Source organism: Pleuronectes platessa, chromosome 22 (assembly GCF_947347685.1).
Source record: "Pleuronectes platessa chromosome 22, fPlePla1.1, whole genome shotgun sequence".
Classification (NCBI taxonomy): domain Eukaryota; kingdom Metazoa; phylum Chordata; class Actinopteri; order Pleuronectiformes; family Pleuronectidae; genus Pleuronectes; species Pleuronectes platessa.
Genome location: NC_070647.1, coordinates 14,122,670 through 14,130,097, shown reverse-complemented (window position 1 = coordinate 14,130,097; position 7,428 = coordinate 14,122,670).

Below are 7,428 nucleotides of genomic sequence, written 5' to 3'. Positions count from 1 at the left end.
TTGTAACACATGGCTTGTGTTTGTTTGTCCTGCATACAAACAAACACAACAGACAAAGGCGACATCAGATCCTCCTTGGTGGCAGTGGCGAGGACTTATTTAATGAAGTGTAATGTCCATTTTAATAAATCCATTCATAAAACCAGAGCTACCAGCGATATACGGACGCTACAGCATCAAAAGTGTTCAACATGCTCAAGTTGTAAAATACTTCAAAACTCCTAACACCTCAATCAATGCCTCGAATCATTCATCCTGTGAGAGTGTAGCCAGATGTGTCTGTTTGTGTGTGCATGTGGTGCGCATGTGTCCCAAGATGCTTTCGGGATAAACATTTCAAAATATTGGAACGCAGAAGGTAACACGGTATCACAGTCGAGGAGCAAAAGAGGTTAAAAGCAACAGGAACGAGTCCAGAAGACGTCTTTTTGGGTTAGAGTTGAAAAAAAAAATGACAGCGTGCACACAAACGCACACAAACACGCACGTTAAATGACCTATCAAACAATTGATATCCGTTGAAGCGCACAGAGTTCCTTGCGCTGCCTGGAAGTATACAGGAGAATCTATAACAGTTCTTCATGGCCCGGGCAGGTATCCAAACAGCCTCCGCAGGCTTTGATGAAGTGTCCTGTCATGATGTCAGCCTCCATTGGTCTCCAGCTCACCTGGGACCTCCCTCACTCTTAACAACTGCTGGCTAAGAGAGGAGAACAAAAACAACAAGGAAGGAAAAGGAGGAGAATGTAACCCGGGGCCTCCTCGTCTGAGGTCTTTGTTTCTCACTTCTTCTTCTTCTCGTATCTTTTTCTTTCCAACTCTCCTCTTAAGGGTCAAAACCCAAATCTCGAGATAAGGATTAATCCCCGCGTCTCCCTCCTCTGCTCTGTCCTCCATCTCTCCCTCTGCATCCTCCTCCCGCTCGCCGGCTGTCAGCAGGTTAAAAAATGGCTCGGCACCAGCGAGGGAGAAACGATTACTCACGGCACGGCGGCTGTGGAGCCACGAGAAGCTCCGTGCTCCTCAGCGAGCTTCAGGACCATGTGTTTCTAATGGAACGATTGCACTGCAGGAATTATCAAAGGCCCGGGATTGCATAACGAGCGTGAATCTGGTACACCCGTTTGTCTCCAGAGGCAAACAGTGGTTATGTTTAATTAAAATGAAGACACGTCAATAAATGTCCTTGTGGCGTCTTAGCTGTTGCTGTCTGTTGCAATTCACAAAGACAATCCCGCCTTCAGGTCCCATTGTCTCCCTAACACCTCCCCTCTGTTTCACCTCAACAGTCTTCTTATATCATCACACCACCCGGGTTGGACGCGGCCCTATAACGTGGAGAGACACTTCAGTAAGAAGACGTCGGGCCGGCTTTCGGTGAAACATCACACATGAGCCCCACGCACGCCACACACATGCACCGCACGCGCACGCCACACACACACGCACGCCACACACGTGCACGCCACACACGTGCACGCCACACACGTGCACGCGCCAGCTTACTTAAATCCCGGTCTCCATGGTGACTGTTTTAGTGCCCACGTGAACTTGGACCCTGCATCTGTTTCCGTGTGTTTGCTCCTCGCGCAGAAAAAAACCATCAATTACTTATTCATAACCACACATGACTATTTTCATTTCTCTTCACAGCGTTCTGCAAGTAAATGAGAACTATAAATACTCAGGCCAGAGAATGATATAATAATATTAACACAAGGAAGAAGAAGAAGGAAAAAAAAGCACCGGGAACACACAGTTCCACAATGTTTTTTTGGGATGTTTTTCAAAGGCTGCTTTGGTTTTTATTGAGGATTCCTGAAGGCATGATTCACACGTTCATCACTGATGCACTCCATCATAGCAGCCACCAGCTTGGTCCAAGTCAAAGGTTTCTACTTCTATCAGCCTGCTCACTGCAGCCAAAATGGCCTTGCAGAGCACCGAGCACCATCTGGTGGACGAATGGAGAACCACACGACGGCTGCGTTCGACTCCTCGGTGTCATTTTCCTTCTTTACTCCCGATCCGGTGATTTAAAAGTTTAATGTCGACGCTAATCCGGCACTTTCGTGTAAGTGCAGCTGAAGCTCAACTCTCACGGGGGGGTTGCAGTGCTTGGGCAAAAATGTAAACAGCCTGGATGCGCACACAAATGCACACAACTCACTCTGAGAGGCAAATGAAGACGCCAGGAGTAATGTGAGGCATGTGTGTCAGAGACAGTCGGTTATGTGTAACATGGATCCAATTCTGGCAGAGGGAAACCAGTGTGTGCTTGAGTATCTGTGTGATGGTATGCTGCAGTCAGCCAGAGTTTCCCCACACACACACATACACACACACAGACACACACACTTGTGGTCACGGTATTGGTGAAACTTTCCTTGCCACACAGAAGAAACAGCTAACCAGTGTCTGCTGAACTGTCTGAGCAGCGAACCACACTCGAGAGTTCAAACTGTCACCGATAAATCTCATGTGCACATAGTGAAGAATTCCAATCATGCGAGAGGGAGAAAATCTGAAAACCAAAACCGAACATGCTGAAGTGCTTTGAAAGAGAACAAGCTGTTTGTTTATTAGAATATCACAATCAAACTTTTGCAATATCAACATCGGGGAGACAGAAAACCTGTAGAAAGTCCCACATAGACCTAGAAAACATGCAAACTCCATAACAATAATTCAAAAAATTCATGGATCTTGAACTTTTGTGCAGCCTCATTGAATTCAAGGGGATTATTGAGGTATGAGCTACTGAATGAGGTTCTTGTTTCTTCTATATGTTTGCTTCCACGCCAATAAAAGTTATTTGACAAGAAAAACATTTCACTTCCCTAATTGTTCTTGTTCCGCAGTTTGATTTTATTCTATTCTTCTCTATACCTGTATTTATTCTGTACTTGGGGTGCCTAAATGTATCCCATGGAGATCAATAAAGCATGATTATCTTATATTATATATATATTATTGATGCATCTTATTTAATTTATACATAATGGAGGTAAGGAAACCTAATCTCTGCTGATATATTTTAATATGATTTGTTTATTCTATATTAAAAAAAAAAATACTTTTAAAGGAATGCAGATTTAGGATTCAATGTTGTGTCTTTGTACGCGCAGATGAAGATAAACATGTATAAATATAAAACATGGGTGATACGAAGTACATGTACACATTTATGTGTACATGTACACATAAATGAACGTTCCTGTTAATCCCAGAGGGAAAAAACATGTGGGAAAAATAAGTTTGAGTAAAGTATTGCATTTTTCAGGCTTGAAGTTATCAGTGTTTTCCTGAGAATCACAGCCGACGACAGCTCTGCATTACACCGACACACTGGAGAGTCTTCTCCCACTTTACATGAGAAGCCCTGATCCTGAAGCCATCTTTGTTTATACATCACATCAGCTTGTAATCACCCTATGGGCAGCTACGCTTCACAGATGGGAAACAGCAGGAGGCCGGGGCCCGACTACTACGACGCTCAGAATCATGTTGGAGGGATAAATCCTGATTTATTAAGACGTGCTTCATCCCTGGACGTGTTGAAAATCATATCCACGTGTAAAGACTGTGGAAGCTGCCACAGCTGCACACCTCAAGGCCTGACACGCACCTTTCTGAGGAACACAAAGGTCGACGCTTCACACCTCCGCAGCATCGCACTCCCATGAAACACTACACACTGTTTACGTTATCTTCACATGGAGGCTGAGGAGAAGATAACTACCTCGGGTGTACCGCTGCTGTGAAACTCCAGCAATTAGAATTAGAAAATAAGTAACTGTAAACATTTCCTGGTCAATCACAGCAGCAGTTAATCCACGTGCTTGTTTGACATCCCGACGACTGCATCGGAGGATTTCAGGGAGCGTTTCAGGATGTGAAGACGAGGCGAGTGATGACAGATGTTGGACACGTTACAGAAGATCATCTGTCAGGAGGGGAGTCACAACCCTCCTGATTATTGTGATGCACATCTGAAATGTGTTTTTACTTAAAGGGTTAGAGTTACCTATAGAAAGAGATGTAGAGAAAGATATAGATATACAGAGATTTTAGAAGTATAGAGAATAGGGAGAGATCGAGAGAGTGAAATATAGAAAAAGAGAGATACACACACGGATGGATGGATGGATGGGTGGGTGGGTGGGTGGTTGGGTGGGTAGGTGGGTAGGTAAGAAGATAGATAGATAGATAGATAGATAGATAGATAGGGATAAGGAGAGATACAGAGATTTATAGAGATTGAGAGCTTTGTAGAGATATAGAAGTCTTTATATTCAGATACATGTGGATGGATAGATAGATGATATATAGATAGATATAGAAGTAGAGAGAGATACAAATATATGAATGATGTTGTTATATGAAAAAATACTGAAATAGAGAGATATATAGAGAAATACTGTATATACATAAATATAGAACGAGGTAGAGAGTGGTATAGAGATAAAGGGATCTATATACAGTACACAGTATATTATATATAGAGAGAGGGAATCAGACAGGAAGTTCCCTTCTGTTGTGTAAAGCGTCAGTAAATGAGCGTGAATCAAAGAATGTGCATCACAGTTCGATGCCTGCGCTCATCTACCACATCTTCAAGGTCCGAACATGTTTCTCCTCCTCTCCGCCCGTTTCCCATCTGTCAGTCTTGCCTCTATCTTGCCTCTCAGGGCCGTGTGCAGCGATGGCACCCAGCCTCCTGTTTAAATGTTTACTTCCTACAGGGCCACTCCGGAGCCTGTTTACTGATTACAACCCCCCCCCGCGCTCTTTCCTCCTCCGAGCTCGCACCGCTCTCATGACCGAGTCAAGGTCGCTCTCATGCTCTCCCCCATGCCATCGATCTCAGAGGGAAGAGCGAGAAGTTCCTCTCACGCTATTCTGTGGCTGTATATCCCCCCCCCCCCCACACACACACATCCCTTTGTGAGTAACAAATACAGCCTTCCTCCAAATATCATATCCGCTTCTTCCTTCTTCCATTCATCTGTGCAGCATAAACAAACACAGGTTGACAGAGTAATCGTTTTTTTATACAAAAGCTTCATCGTTTCCAGCTCACGGCTCCGTGTTTAAATGAGCAGCGCTGCTCCTCATTGCTGGAAAACTGTCAGTCATGTTTTTTCATCGACGGCAAGGGAGGATGTTATTGATTTCGTGTGGACATCTTGCACGCACACGACAGAATCCATGTATGCCTCACTCATGCATATGCATAATGACTAGAAGATGCAAACAGCGCACAACAACAGGAAGCTAACGGCACGCTAACACGTAGAATGAGTTTTCACACGATGACCTGTTGCAGTGTATTCTGAATGTCTGCAGCTTTTGCCTTTAAATGGAATTTTTCTATCTGAACACGGGCAAATAGTTTCAAGATCCAGTTTAAAGTAATTTTCCAGTTCCAATTTTGTGGTATACTTGTAAATATGAGACCCAGGAGACGGCTTTTTACTTGCAGCTCGCTGGCCTTTTACTTTTAAAGTGCTCACCAAACAATACTGGTCATCCCAGCATCCTTTGCGCTGACAACTACGGCACCACCAAGTTTCCAAAATACCAAACTCAAATGCTTTGTACATCACACAAACTAACCAAACTTGCCTAATGGCCAGGTGAACCTTTTTCCATGCAACACACCCGTGTTTCTGACTGGAAGTAGCTGCAACTTGGATTTCTATTTCCCCCTGAGCCACTGTGTGCCACCGATGTTTCACAACTTTAGCAATACCACAAAAATGACCCGTTCCAAAATAGGGTTTTGTTTGTGCATGCTAACCAACTGGTCCAATCCGCAGGGTGCCGACAGACTACAGCCTGCTTTACAGAGTCCAATCATCGCTTTAAACGGAACCCCCCCAGCCCACACCCCCCCAGCCCAGATACATTACAACTCGCAGATACCATCGCTGAAGCCGAGCACCCCCGACATACTCGAAGCATGAAATTCCATCTCGTGGAGCCGCTCCACCACATGTAAGCGACGCAACATCCATCACTTTGAAACTCATCCCTCTGACCCGACAGACACTTCTCGGCTCACGCTGGGAAAACGGGCCCACGTCAATTAAGGCCCCGAAACGTAAGCAGACCTGATCACGCATCGCACATCACAACAGCCCGGTCCACACGAAGAAAGGGCGTTACACAAACACGCCGATACACAAACGTCCATCGTGTAAGCACGCTAATTCAGCTGATGCTATTTATCAGGATGGTTGACGCTGGTGGAGTACACAATCGAAGTCAAGGGTACTGACTCCTATTTTCCAATCTGTGCAAAATTCCTGCTTTATCACTGTTAGATCAGGTGCCACCATGGTACCTGTGCGGTGGTGGAGGTGCAATATATCACAATGTGGCGGTGTGACCTCGCCAGCACCCCCGCCATCTGTTTGGGATCAATCAACGCCCCCATCAACACAACACTCATCATCATTATCAGACAGCAGGCTCTTGGAAAGCTGTCTTGAAACACTTTCTGAAGTTTGTTTCCATCTAAACTCATTCTCCCATGGACAAAGGCCCGCCCACACACACTATGAAACCCACACACACACACACAAACATACCTCGGAAAACCACAGCCCCCATCGACTGTGGGGCACTGGGAAGCAAGTGGGGGGTATGGGGTATGAGCTTGTAGCCCCCATTTCAAAGTATTATACAAGATGTCACAGTGCAAATACTGCAACATGGTGTCTGTCGGTACAAAGAGGTAAATAGTTTGGATGTGAAAATTAAGATTTGTGCATTCGTTGTATTTTAACACATTTTGCGAAATACTTAAAAAAAAACTAGATAAATTTTGTAGCAGTATTAGAAGCAAGGAAGTAGTGGAAGAAGAGAAAGCAGTAGCAGCATTATTAGAAGTAGTAGTAGAAGTAGAAGAAGAAGTAGGTCGCAGTAGTAGAAAACAAGAAGAAGTAGACGAAGAAGTACTAATATGAAGAAGTAGAAAAAGAAAAATTAGTGGAATACTATTCGAAAAAGTAGTAGTAGAATAAGAATGGAATTAGTAGTAGTAGGTGTACTAGCATGAGTAGTGGAAAAGGATGTAGAAGCAGTGGTAGAAGTAGTATAAGAAGAAGAAGTAGTAGTAACAGCAGAAGAAGCAGTCGCACTAGTAGTAGTAGTAGTGGCAATAGTAGTAGTAGTTGTAGTGGGAGAAAAAGAAGTAGCAGCAGAAGTAGTAAAAGAGGTATTTACAGTAGTACCAGTATTAGTAATAGTCGATGAAGAAGTGGTATTAGAATAGAAAGCAGTATTTCTAGTCGAAGAAGTATAAGCAGAAGTAGAAAAAGCGGTAGTCACAGTATTAGTAATAGTCGATGAAGAAGTGGTAGTAGTATAGGAAGCAGTATTTCTAGAAGAAGTAGTAGTAGTAGTAGTAGTAGTAGTAGT